General features: G+C 46.5%; 2 pseudogenes; one reads left to right on the top strand and one right to left on the bottom strand.

Moving 5' to 3' along the window:
* The first annotated feature begins 291 nt into the window (after positions 1-291).
* On the top strand, positions 292-2014 carry LOC136490015 (uncharacterized; annotated as a pseudogene).
* Positions 2015-4958: 2944 nt separating this feature from the next.
* Positions 4959-7076, bottom strand: LOC136490014 (uncharacterized; annotated as a pseudogene).
* Positions 7077-14011: the final 6935 nt, after the last annotated feature.

Below are 14011 nucleotides of genomic sequence, written 5' to 3'. Positions count from 1 at the left end.
CTGAAACAAATCAGTCTTTCGTATTCGGCACTTAAAAATTTGAACTTTCTTATCTGGCACCGAGTTAAAATTTTCTTCCCTATATGGCACTACCGTCCATTTCATCCATTCATCCGTTAGTTAACTATTTTGACCGTGTCAGTTTTTTCTTAGCGTGACCAACGTACCCTCTGTTACTCACGCATCCAATACTTCCCGAGCGGCCGAGCACTCTGTCTCCCGTGAGTCCGTGACCTTCTTCCCCGAAAAAAAACCAAACCCTAGATTGATGGAAGGAGGAGGAGAGATGATGGAGCAGAGGATGTTACGGCCGGCGGCACCCAGCACCAGCTGCGCGTGCCCTCTGGCAGGGCGACCTCACCCGGCAGAGCCAGGCCGTGGCGCAGGCGCGGCGGCGGGGACGATGCACCGGCCAGCCCGCGGCGTGGCGGAGGCGGCGCGGCCCCTCCGGCCAACCAGCAGCGTGGCAGAGGCGGTGCGGCGGCGGCTCCTGGCATTGGGCACGGTGGTGTTCCTGCATGGCTTCCCGGAGATATGGTACTCGTGGCGCCACCAGATGCTGGCCGTGGCCGCTGCCGGGTTCCACGCCATCGCGCCGGATTGGCGAGGGTACGGGCTCTCGGACCAGCCGCCGGAGCCGGAGGCGGCGTCGTAGGAAGACCTGGTGGAGGATCTCCTTGCAATCCTCGATGCTCTCTCCATTCCCAAGGTAATACTGCTTTTTTTTAGAATCGCTGTGGTAAGTTCTTGGGTTTGGTCTTGATTGGGGATTTTTTTTTCTTGGTAGTTGTTGGTTCAGTACTTCAGTGCGACTTGTCACTGTTAGGTTATCTGATATGATACTGCGATTGGCACGATGGGTGGACAGGAACCATGTAAGAATGTTCCGACATGGCTATATGTTTTGAAGGATTTGGAATGTACATCTCAAACGATATGCTAGGATTTTTTTTTAAAAAAATACTATGGATGAAGTAGTTCTTAAGGAAAATTGCTGTTAAGTTTGTGCAATTCTAAGGGCACGTAGAATTCGTTCACCACTGTTTTCCACCTCATGCGACGATATGATTTGTTGGGAAAACATACTTAGTGTATATTTAGATAGAAGAAACAAATAAGACCAACATTTTGAATCCAACCTCTTGGCAGTTTATTTTTATTCAGAATAAGGTGGAAATTTGAAGGAAAAAAAGGATAGAATTCCTGTGTATTTCTTAGAGAAACCTTCTTGGCAGTTCTATTGTCCATCAGTCTAAGCTTTGCCTATTTTGGTTATCTGCCCAACTTGTGCTACTAAGTCATTAGTTCAGTTGAATTAAATAATTTCCAATCATAGTGAAATTTCTTCAAAAAATAATCTTACCTTGTGAATCTTGACAGGCTTTCCTTGTGGTGAAGGATTTCGGAGCCATGCCAGCCTATGAGTTTGCTCTACGTCACCCTAGCCGCACATGTGGTGTTATGTGTTTGGGGGTCCCCTTCCTTAACGGTGGCTCATCCTATACCAGCTTGCCAGAAGGCTTCTACATTTTGCGCTGGCGGGTTGTTCTCTAATCTAAAAATATATATAATCCCCATTGCCGAATTGAGTACAGTGGCCGAAAACAATGACAGGGGAAGCTTGTTCTTGTAGGAACCGGGAAGAGCGGAGGCTGATTTTGGCCGGTAAGATGTCAAGAGAGTTGTTCAGACCATCTACGTGCTCTTCTCTAGGAGCGAGATCCCAATAGCAAAAGAAGACCAAGAGATTATGGACCTTGCGGACTTGTCAACACCTCTTCCAGAGTGGTTCACTGAGGATGATCTTGCTGTGTATGCTTCACTCTATGAGAAATCGGGTTTCCGGTATCCAATGGAGATGACATATAGGTAACAATAGCAACTGGGCCAACCATACTATTCGTTTTGTGAGTTTTGAAAAATCAAGGTGTAATATGCTGCATTTGACAGGACTTCGATTATCAAAATCCCATGCTGCTCTTGCCTTAGAATTTGAAATTTATTATTTATTTATTTACAGACTTCGATTATCAAAATCCCATGTTTTAGTTCATAATATATTTGTGATATTTATAATTTTGTTATTTGACAACCTATCCATCTATTATTTCCCTATTTGGCATCATGTATTTCTGCTACAAAGAAGGGCATTGATGTCATTTTACCAGCCACTTGACGCCGTTACTAGCCCAAATGGACGGCAGTGCTATCTAGGGAAGGAAATTTCAATTTGGTGCCAAATAAGAAAGTTCAAATTTTTTAGTGTCAAATGCGGAAGACTGATTTGTTTCAGTGCCAAATACATAATTCTCCCTTATTTATTAGTAATTCTAATAATAAAGTTAGTTTTGATAAGTGCTATTATATTAATTAGAGCACATATTGTGTGACTATTAGGTTAGCAGTAGTGCTAATTAACATATTTATCTTTAATTAATAATTATAATGACAAAATTAGTGTCGGTGTATATTTATTAGTGTATAGTTAGTTTAATTATTTTTAAATAATAGACATAATCAGTCAACTATTATCATCTCATCCACTCTTATCCATCCAACCAATAACAAAAAAATGGCACGCCCCATTTATCCAAGCAAACAGACAACATGATATCCATATCCCGAAATCCATGGATGGCTATACCCTAAGTGATCAGCCTATGCCCTTCTCTTCTAGGTAATTTCTTCCTTCTTCTGTTTATTAGGCCTTGAATTCTGTTTTGTAAATAAGCTTATATAATTGGCAAAATATGTAGTGGAAACCACCTGCTAGCAAGCAGATGAAAACATAGAAATCAATTCAAAATGCATGTGTTGGTCATTCAAAAAATTTTGAATCTTGACATATCCATAGCATACAAATGTGGCCGATATACATGGATGAGACGTTGCAGCTCGCCCCTGGGATGTCGCAGATGCAAACATCGTTGATGCCAATGCCATGCATGGACAAGAACAAGATGGTTGCGCCAGTAGGGAACCCGGCCGTGTTCGAGGTGATCAAAGGGACTAACAAATTCAAAAGCCTCGCCAATGTGTCGTCTGCAACTATTTCCATGGGACTGAAACATCCTGGCCGATCACCGACCAGCAGCTTCAGAAATCCATGGGGCACTTCTTGCTGGAGCACGAGACGTGCATCAACTGGCTCAAGGTGCAGGTCGACCGATCCCGCCATGTACGTGGCCTTTTTCTTTTTTTGATAGGATGTAAGTGGCCTTTTGGCAGGTTGGAGTTGGCCAAAGGGCTAGAGCTCACACTCTTCCGGAGTGGGGATCCCCCATGCGCACGGTCGGGCCGGCCTGTCGGCCCACACTCGCGCCCGAGGGCCCAGGCGCACGGCCCGCAGAGCCACAGCAGAACCGCGCCAGCAACAAAAAGAGGATGTTCGGAAAATTTCCCGCGAGTTGGGAAATTTGGGCCGCAGGCCCGTGCGCCAAAAGGCTGGACGTCTGGAAATTGGCCCAATCAGCCGGAGTTTCCGGGCCAGACAGCAGCAAGGCCTCCAAGGCCCCTGAAGCACTTCTATCTTCTCCTTTTTCTTTTCTTTTAAGTGCTAACTCTTCCAAGCATATACCAAAACAATTTTAGCACTTGAGTTAGCTTTTCACAAACAGTTTTCCAGTGTTTTCTCATGCACCTCGCCACTTCACTAAGAGCAATGCATATGTAGATGAAGCTCACACTTAGTGCCACTAGATGACCATTGCAATTAAAGATTTCTCGTGTCTGTAGTACGGACATCTATCCTAAATCCAACCGTGCACTCTATTGCACCTTGGCTGGCAAAAGCAAAGCCCTATCATATACCTTTGCATGTGGCTTGCTTTTGCTCCATCTTCTCACCATTTGATGAACCTTTGCATTTATGTGATCATGATCTCCATCTCCATCACCTCCTATGCCTTGTTCATCACCATCAAGTGGACTCTAGCCAATCATACTCAATGAAAGCATTAATCCACATGGTTGGCACTCAATTACCAAAATCAAACTAGGGCTTTCACAACAGATCAAACAAAATGTACTCTCTCCGGCCCTTCATCGGTGTTAGATTGGACGTTGTTGGGGCAAGGAGAGACCTTATTTCAAAAGGCCATAGCCGCCACCGCCTCACCTGACGCTAGAAACCAAACCCTAGATGAAACAAGTACTACAAAAACTAAATCTATAAGGTCTTGTTTGGATGTATGTGTATCCACTTCAATCCACATGTCTTATAGTGGGTTGGAATATTGGAACTTAGTTTAATTCTATTCCAATCCACTTGAAGACATGTGGATTTAGATGAATACATGTGCATCCAAACAAAAGCCTAAAGGAGGACGCGTTCCCATCCCTCTCCCTCAAAATGTAGGAAATCTGCTTATATAGACTTTAAATATATTAGTAATCTGTTGGAGAGGAAGAAGCAGAAAAATCTATACTTAAAATAATAGGAGACCCCTTATATAGACTTTTGTGGGATGTGCGGTTTCTCAGATAATAGCCATGGATATAACACGGATCATTTTTTTCCTCGTAGTTGTGCTAATTTATCTCAAACTTTTGGTGACTTGCAAAATCTTAGTCATCTTATAAGCTATATCTAGCATATTATTCCCAAAAAAAAGTTATATCTAGCAAATTTGTTTTGTTATGCCTCTTCCATGTTGATCATAAGCACAACCTATTTTCATAGCAAAGGGGAACCCCAACTAGATTTACACAAAGCTCTTTGCATCTGCTCATCATACATTGGTTAATAGTGCATCACATTTGTACTCCACTTCTATTCTTCTTGTATATCTTTTCTAAAAAATCTTCTTGTATATCAGCCTGTACATCAGTTCATCTCCTCTTGAAGAAGAAAGGTTATCCTTGCTGCAAAATTCATCCAATTTCAAATCCAAGCCCAGCAAACTGCGGCTATCCTGCTGAATATTCATTCCCTTCAAAATCGGGACCCGCAATCACCATTAGTGGAAGAGATTGGCCAAAGGCATGCCGAAGTTCTGGTACACCCGGATCTCGCCGCCACGGCTCGTGGTCACCAACACCATCCCCCACGCGTTGCCGCCCTCCGCGCCGCCGTGCCACCGCGCGGAGGACTGCGACTCGCGGCGAGACAGCTCCGGGTGCAGCTGCCCGCCGCCGTGGTACGTCATCGGCCCGGACTTGGTCACCCGCGGTACGCAGCCGCCGGCGCCGCCCACGACGTCGTCGCGTCGTGACGAGCTCTGCTGCTTCCTGGGCGTGTCGCTCTTGCCGTTGCCGTTGCCACCCCGGGACGCGTCGCACGGCGGGAAGGACGACGGCGACACGGGCCACGGCACGGCGACGGACACGTCCCTGCAGAAGAAGTACTCGTAGGACCGGCTGGTGAGCCACGTCTTGGCCCTGACGCTGATGCTGCCGCTACCGCTGCCGCCCGTGCCGCCGCCGCCGCCGCCGCTGACGCTGCCGGGGACACGGCGCCACACGTAGACGTTGGAATCCTCGCTGGCGCACACCACGTAGCGGCCGTCGGCGGTGTAGGACACTAGGACGCCGAGATCTGGCTGCTGGTGTTCTTGAAGCCTGGCAGGAAGAAACACGGGTTCCCTTTTTGGGTTGCGGAGTTCGTGCATGGCGTCCTTGATGCGTGCAAGGGAAGGCTGGGGCGTGCGCTCGCCGCAATGGCTGCGTACCTTTGAATTTCTGGAGGACGCTGATGCCGTTGAACACCCGGATCTGCGAGTCCGCCGTTGTCACCAAGATTTCTGACGGGTTCCCCGGCGCAAACTACACAACCAATGCAACTTTTCTTTTGGATAATGGAACTACAGATGAGCTCATGGAATGCTCACTGGATTGATTTCAGACAAAGAGTCTGACATAACTGTAACTGTAATGGACATACATGGAATCCTGTGATCTTCTTGGCCTGCGACCTGCGTTTCTTTGTTATGCTCATGTCGATTTGTGCCTCCTGGTTAAGCTTGCAATCTGACATGCAAACCAATTGCTTGTCAGATGTTCAGCACAATGCAAGACTGAATGAATCAGAATTCTGCACGAACCTGTTGTCTTGTAGAATCGGTAGCTCCCCTTGTGCGACCCAATAATCGCAGCCTTGAAAAGGTGAAAACTATCAGTGACATGAACATTTTGGAATTTGCTTTGTAGTTTGGTGCAATGCAATAACGAGTGTGTGTGATGCATACATAGGCAACGTACCTGCCCGTCTGGGGTGTAGCACGCCGCGGTGACCATGTCGTTGAGGTCGCTCCAGTCGACGACCTGCCGGTCCGGCACGCTCTAGATGCGCACCTTGCAGTCAAGCGAGCCGCTGATGAAGTAACCATCGTCCACCGGGTTGAACTGCACGCAGGTAACTGCGGCGTTCATGGCGCGCACAATCAAGATCAGTCGCTATGCAAAGGCAACCTGCAGACTAAGTGCAGGCTATCGAACTCACCGTAGTCACTGTGCGGGAACACCCTCAGGCACGTCTTGGTGACCACGTCCCAGAGCCGCACCGTGTGGTCCATGGACGACGACAGCAGCTGCTGCAACCAACAATGGCGCCCACGGCACGTCACGCTTACGCCCTCTGCTTACGGAGCAGCAGCAATCAGCGGCGACAATGGTAAGCTCAGTGGAACGACATTGCAAACCTGGGACTTGGACCACGACAGGTCGAGCACGTCGTCTTGGTGGCCCTCCAAGGCGCACGACGGCTGCTCGGCGAGCGTGAACACGGACTCCGGCACGACGACGTGCTCCGGGAGCACGTCCTTGCTGCTCCTCCCCCTCCTCACCTTCCTGGACAACTGCGCCGCCAGCCCGGGCGCCGCCGCTGACCTGCCGCCGTCCGTGGATGCAGCCGGCGTCTGCGGAGGCAGGGAGGTGGAGAGCTCCTGCGCCACGGCGGACGAGGAGGCGTCCACGTTCAAGACCTCCCAGACGCGCACCACGCTGTCCTCGCCGCCGCTGGCGAGGAACCGGCCGTCGGGGCTGAACTTGATGCTCCATATCGAGCCCTCGTGCGCGTGCACCTCCTGCCGCATGTACAGCCCGGTCAGCTCCCGGCTGGACTTGCCGTAGTGGTGCATGTACAGATCAGGTCTGAGAATTGAAGTGCCGATGAATGATGCATCGAACTAGGCCTGGCCTGACCAGGTGGATGATGACAAGCGAGCGTCGGGACCTAAAATCTATTCAGCGCGCCGCAACGCTTGAGGGAGTGAGAGACATGTGGAACCAGCTGTTCACCTAAGGAATAGTTTTTCTCTCTTACAATAAATCAGCGAATAATACTTTTCAGCTTGTGTTTTCAACATTAGGCATTTATTGCTGCTACAAGAATAGACCGTAACATTATAAAGCTGCACCACGAGAAACTGACACCAAAAGTTCACCTTAGCCTACGCATCCATAAGAAATAAAATAACATTATTTCTTTCTCTTCTCTCACCCATCTCGCTTCTTTGCACGCCTGACCGTTGGTGTTGGTGCCACCACTAGGAGCTCACCGGAAGAGGCAGAGTAAGGTCCTCTTGGAGGCACCTCTAGCACCGCCGCCTACAGCAGTTGAAGAACAATGCAAGAACAACAGGTTCAGGAGCTTTGGCTGCCGCTGCCGCAACAGCAATGAGTGTGGAGCCAGGAGCCAGAGGACGAGATGCGCGGCGCCTACCCCGCTGGTGCTCACCGCCGGTGTTAGGGAAGAAGACGGGGTCTGGGGGTCTGGGAGAGCTCGGCGGTAGCTGGGGCGGCTGCCCCACCCCACCGCTAGGGTGGCTCTGTCGCTGATGGAGGTGTCATCTCTGCTCTTACTAGCCCTGTCTCATCCTATGTTTTTCCATGATAATTGGGCTGTTCGCTGGTCTGAAATTTTCAGCCAGCCGGCTGATCCCCACTCTCAAGTTACTGTTTACCAAACCAGTCAAACAGTATTTTTCTCTCACAACAAACCAGCCGGAACAGTGTTTTTCAGCCAAGTTTCAGACCAGCGAACGGGTAGAATATAGGGCTGATTTGACATGTTCGGCATAAAAATAGGTCTCCAACTACCACATGGCCATGAAGGCCCATCTCGGATACATATTTTAAGTATGGTATAACCTTTTCTATTTCATTTTTCTCCTTTTAAAAAATTATTTTTCTTTTTCTTATTTATTTTATTCTAATTATATATATAATATATATAAGTAGAGAATATATAGTGCTTGTCTTTGGGCCCGTTGGGCGAGGCCAGCCCACCTGTCCGATTTCGATACCCAGCCCAGAGAGCCCACGTCTGCCCCGTTGACGGGAGCAAAATCGGGGCGGAGGCCGGAGGGATGGAAGTGACGAAGGGGGAAGGCGGCGCCGTCGTGCCAGAAGAACGCAGGGAGAACGGAGGAGGATTCGATTGGTCCGGATTCTTCAAGGTAAGCACGTACTCCTGCTTGTTGATCAACACAGGTCCCTTATGCCCTTTTATCTGTAGTTCGAGGACGAAAGAAAATCGAAAAATCTGTCCAAAATTGCCTCGCCGAGTGCCGTCATCCGAAGATTCATCCTGTTCCTTTATTATCTGGCGGGAAGTTGTGGCGTTGGGGATTCGTTAGTTTTCGCGCATCTATAGGTGTTTCCAACTCAGCACTTGGGGACTGGGGTCGCCGTTGTGGCCGGGAGCGGCACGGCGGCGGAGGGGCATGCCTCTGTGAGGATGTGCATCGAGAAAGTTAACGGTACCGGCTCTGGATGCCCAAACCCAGTGGGCGTTGTCATGAATCGGTCACTGCACGGCTCTGTAAATGAGTGAGTGGGCAGATAATTCAGAGGATCCGAACCACCACAGCCGCTACTCTTCACTGTTACCGCCTGCCGCGATGGCTGTAACAGGTGTGAGTGTGATGCTCGGTGCTCCTGCTACCCATGCCTGTTGCTGTTGCAATCAGCTCCCTCTAGTTTTGTCCTTCCACCAGAACCACCAGCTGCAATGTCACTTCATTCGAGCTCTGCATGCTTCGTGCTAACTTTGGTAGGATTCCTCCGATTGCTGTTTTGGTTAACTTGGCTTCGTTGAGTTCAGTAATGTGCAGCTCAGTGAACCGTACCTGCTGCAGCCAGTTTGTAGCTTGTATGTCATTCAAGAAAATTTGGTTGATTGATATGGTTCTAGAAGAGCCAGAAAATGCTTACAAAGTTCTCAAAATTATGGGAAGTTCAGCAATATAAAATAGTTCGAAGCTGCTGTGATAAAAATCTTTACATCTTCTGTGATAGTGTTAACTTCTGCGATAGCCAAATTTCAAGAACTTGCAGTTACACAGGATAACGTTAGGAGACTTTGCTGCACAATATTCCTAACTTCTAGCAAAATTTGCATTTATTGTCTTCTCTGCTTTACTGCTTTGTTCACATTTCAGTTAATAAGTCCAGTGGCATGTGGTGGTAAATCAATTACTTAAGGACATTTGTTAGGGAGAACATGTGAGTCCATGAGGCCATAGCTTACAAGGGTTGGGTTCATGGTAGCATAAGGCAACATCAGATGCAGCATGTGTCAGTATGTAGTGAGGTAGATGGTGTCAGAAAGCTTGTGAGAAATGTGGCAACAGGGTTAGGGGCAGACTGAGTTTTGTTACTCATGGGATTGTGGAAGCCCAAGTATTTGTGTGTGCATGACTTGTATCACTATTTAATCCAATTGCCCCCCCCCCCCCCCCCCCCCCCCCCCCCCCACACACACCCCCCACCACTCTTCTGCTGCTTGGTTCGAGCTCTCCCACTGGTCTGGTTCCAATGCTTTTGTTTATAAGCTCCTCAACCATTATACTGATAATGAGCATACCATCAATCCTTCTGAAAGTTTCTGTGGGACTCTTTTTGTTACAGTAATATCACTATATGCTAGCGATAGAATTAATGATAAGTAATATTCTCCTTTATGATAATTATGGCAAATGCAACTATAATGTTCCAAATTTCATAACTAACATTTTAAATTTCTGTGGTTGTTTTTCAGAATCCTTACATATTGCTACAAATCGTCTTATACGTCTATCTGTTTTACACAAAATTACCTGGCCTTGATGAGGTGGGTCCACTGCTGGTTTGCCTCCTGCTTCTTTTGCCAATGTGCGTGTTGAATCTGCTGGGAACCCATAAGCTGAAGGAATTAGCTGATAAACATAAACGTGACAAGCAGACTTAGTAATTTTAGTTTAGTTTTCACACTCTAAGCTTGCTTTTATGTGTAAGTGTGGTGTTGTAACACTAGCTATTATGCACTTATCAATAAAATATTTAGTTTTTTTTCTTCTCTTTAACTAGTAGTATATGCTGACATATTTGGCATTTGATGAGAATTTTGTGGTGCACTATTGTGGATGTGTGCTAAGGGCCCTGTTGAAAGAAGTGTGTGATCAGCGAAGCCCGAGACTTACAAAGAAGAAAAGCACAATGGAATAGCGTGGGATCAATGTTTTAAAAAACATTATTAAACTTCGTTTAATCCCGTTTAAACGCTAAACTTTGGCCCAGCGTTGCGTTTAGGGGGTAAACGCTCAATTAAACTTTGACCTCAATTAAACGCATGTCAATCATTGAACTGATGAATTGGATTGGGGATTTATTTTAGGGTTAAGATTGAATGTGTACTGCTCCTTAGTCCTTAGGATGCGTTGATCTGTTGGTCCTTACTATGCTACTTTTGTTCTTGGATTGGGATTAGGATGTCGACTTCCGAAGCTGCAGCTGCTGCTGGTACTGCAGCACCGGCTCCAGAAGCCGCCGATGTTGCCAACCACCTAAAGAGGAAATCATCTGATATAGGCTGGGAGTGGGGGCTAATCTGTGATCACTGTTATTACTTCAAGTTGTGTTATTAGTACTGATTTTTCTCTCAGAATCACAAAAATAAAAAAAACAAAAACGTTTAATCACGTTTAATCTCGTTTAAACTTCCAAAACTCTAAACTTTAGGCTAGCGCATGCCTAGCGTCTAGCGTTTTTTAAAACATTGCGTGGGATACTGTTAGTGAAACTGTGAACATGTCTTTGCAAAAACCAAAACCATATGTTGTATTCAGGAGAGATGACACTCGGTGTGTTTGTGTCACCCTGACTAGATGAGACCTGTGTTTGGAGCAGATAGGCCTGACTCCTGAGATATGTGAGGGTTAAATGCATCATAGCCTAACACTATTTCCATAAATGAATTAATGTTAGCTTTCAGATGATGTTTAATCTCAAATTCTCAAGAATATATTGCATGTAACTACAGTGTGACAGAAGCCTGGGTCATCTGTTTCACAGGAAACCTGATTCTTTATTGGTTGGAAGCTAAGAAAAGAATCAGAAGATGTAATGAAAACATGCAATTAAATTTGTGCAAGTATCAATGCTGGCAATATATTCTTTGTTGAGGGAGCAGTATTGTATCTGTTGCGGAACAATATTTGTGCAAACTACAATGTGGCTGAGGGAGCAGCAGACTATTCACTTGCGGAGCTTCTTTGTTGTGCACCAATCAGTGTTTATGCTTTGCCGTGTTAATACTCAAAATCAGTATTGTATCTGTTGTAGCGATGTAGGTTCAAATTTGTATGCTAACTAGGTCCCATGTTCCTTGGAACATGCGTGCCATTGCTGATTAAACATCAGATCCATGTTGGCAACCATGTACGGCAATACAAAGTTCCATTTTCATGCAGGGAGTTATTAATTTCAGTGTATCAGTGATGCTTTGAAGTTATGGGTGGAATTGAGACTGCAGAACTAGTTGAAACGAATAGGAATGGAGATAGGCTTTCTAATTCGTTATACTAATGTTTTTTATTCTTTGGTCAAAGGGCTGCCTTGGTACAGACCGAAGGGGTTCAACAGTTAATTTACAAATTGCTGCTTTTTTTTTGTCTATACCAATATGCAGCCAAGTGCAGTAGTGTAGACTTAGTGATTTAATTATGGATGTGTGCTAGCTATCTACTAGAACTGGAGAAGTAGATTGGAAATTAGAGAATTGGGGGATTGGAATTTATAGTCAGGTCTGTATGGCTGGGGTTTTGTCTTAATAGTTGCTAAGCTTCTCCCACTCCGCTTAGGTTCTGTTGGTGCTGAAGTACATTAGTGTTTGTGTAATCACTAACTTGAGAACAGCACCAGATGACATTCACTCTAGATTCTACCATTCAGCAGATATTACTTTACTGGTGCTTCCTTGCTAGTTGCTACACACTAGTGACTAGTCCTTGTACTCAGGTAAACAAAAACAGCACCAATATCCAGTCAGAGCTACTAATCCAGTTAAGCAATACAAGGCAGACCCAGGGCAGGCAATCTCTACTTGTCTTTTTTTTCAGAAAAATTGTTTGCGACACCTCATCTTTGCAGATGTTTGGCTCTCACCAGAAGGTTCCTCTATTTGCCCAGACGCAGGAATAGAGAACTATTTAGGTGATAAAATGTTAATTAATGAATGGTAAACTGTCGTCAACGGTCTGTCTATTTATTGGTTATAAACTAAATCAGATAAAAGCGGTCTATTATCTTTGTTCGCATCTCAGTTAAAACATACTACCTATGTTACAAAGTATAAGTCATTTTTGACTTTTCTAAATACATAGATATCTGCTTTGTTAGACGCGTAACTATGTGTCTAGATACGTAGGAGAGAAGAATATGCAGCCATCAAGCACTGACTGATCAGCTCATCACAGTCCTGCACTCATGCTGACGCCTCCGCGCAGCGAAGCATGTTTGCGACCAGGGTACATTCGCAGCAGGACTAAGAACAATACAACACACAGGGAAAAAAAAAAGATACAGCATTAGGAATTGAGAAACTGGTTGTGACTACAGAAGCACCATGCAGCGTTCAGAACAATGGCCACAAAGTGGCGAAGCTAGAGCAAATTTGAGGGTGGTGCACTTGCCTTGTGGGTGTATACACTTGTGCTATAGGTGATAGGTGGTGCATATATGGTGAAATTTTAGAAAAAACCATTGTTTTCACAAATTTTGGGTGGTGCATTTGCACCCACTAGCTAGAGGCTAGCTTCGCCCGCCACATCACATTTTGATCATTCAACAAGTTTCAGACCTTACTGGGAGAATACCATCGCCTGTCTTTATGGATTATTGGAGCTTCACAATCATTTAGCCAAGTTGCAAACCGGTTTGAGAGGTCAGTCGAAGCAATTAGTAGAAAATTTGTCAAAGTTTTGGATAGTGGCAATCTTCTTGCTAAAGATCTTATCAAACAAGAGATCGAGACCCTGAACACCGCTATCGAGTCGCCGCCGCCCTCCACGCGTAGCTCCTCCCCCTTCGACGACGAGGATTTGGTACAACCACGTGCATATACCCCACCTTGTCGACAGAATATCGTCGGCAGTCCTCCGAGGGGTACCCCACGAAGGTAGATTGATAGATAGAGGAGCGCGAGATCAAGAACAAGAAAGCAACAGAGACACACAAGTTAAATAGGTTCAGGCCATCAGTATGACGTAATACCCTACTTCTGTGGTCTGTTGGTTTGTATTAGCTATTGTATGATATGCCGTGATTTTAGAGGGGGTCCCTGCCTGCCTTATATAGTCCGGGAGACAGGGTTACAAGTCGGTTAGATCTGAGAGATAACCGGAAAGTAATAACTGATTACAGGAATCTTGGGATCATACATATCCTAACAGATCTCGTAGTATCTTCAGGATATCTTCCCGATGTCTTGCGGAAGGCGCCGAACAGAGTCGTGCCTCGCAAGGCTTCTTCTTGTGGGCTGGGCCACCCCTAGGGCGCGCAACCCATGTGGTCTGTCGTGGGTATCCGGGGCCGTACCCCGCACAGCTAGTCCCCGAGCGCCTTGTACCCGTTGTGCAACGCCGTCTTAAGCTTGTCCGAGCTGGTGCGAACCAAAGCCGAGCAGTCCAAATCATGGTCCGACCACCGTGATGAGTCACCGAGCAGCTGTGAGCAGTTGCCGAGCAGCGTGCATCATAGCCGAGCAGCGTGGACCATCGCCGAGTAGCATGCCCCAAGCACGGCTTGCCATAAG

The sequence above is a fragment of the Miscanthus floridulus genome, chromosome 10 (assembly GCF_019320115.1).
Source record: "Miscanthus floridulus cultivar M001 chromosome 10, ASM1932011v1, whole genome shotgun sequence".
NCBI classification, from domain to species: Eukaryota; Viridiplantae; Streptophyta; class Magnoliopsida; order Poales; family Poaceae; genus Miscanthus; species Miscanthus floridulus.
Note: the sequence above shows the minus strand (reverse complement) of the source record. Positions and strands in the feature narration are given on the sequence as shown.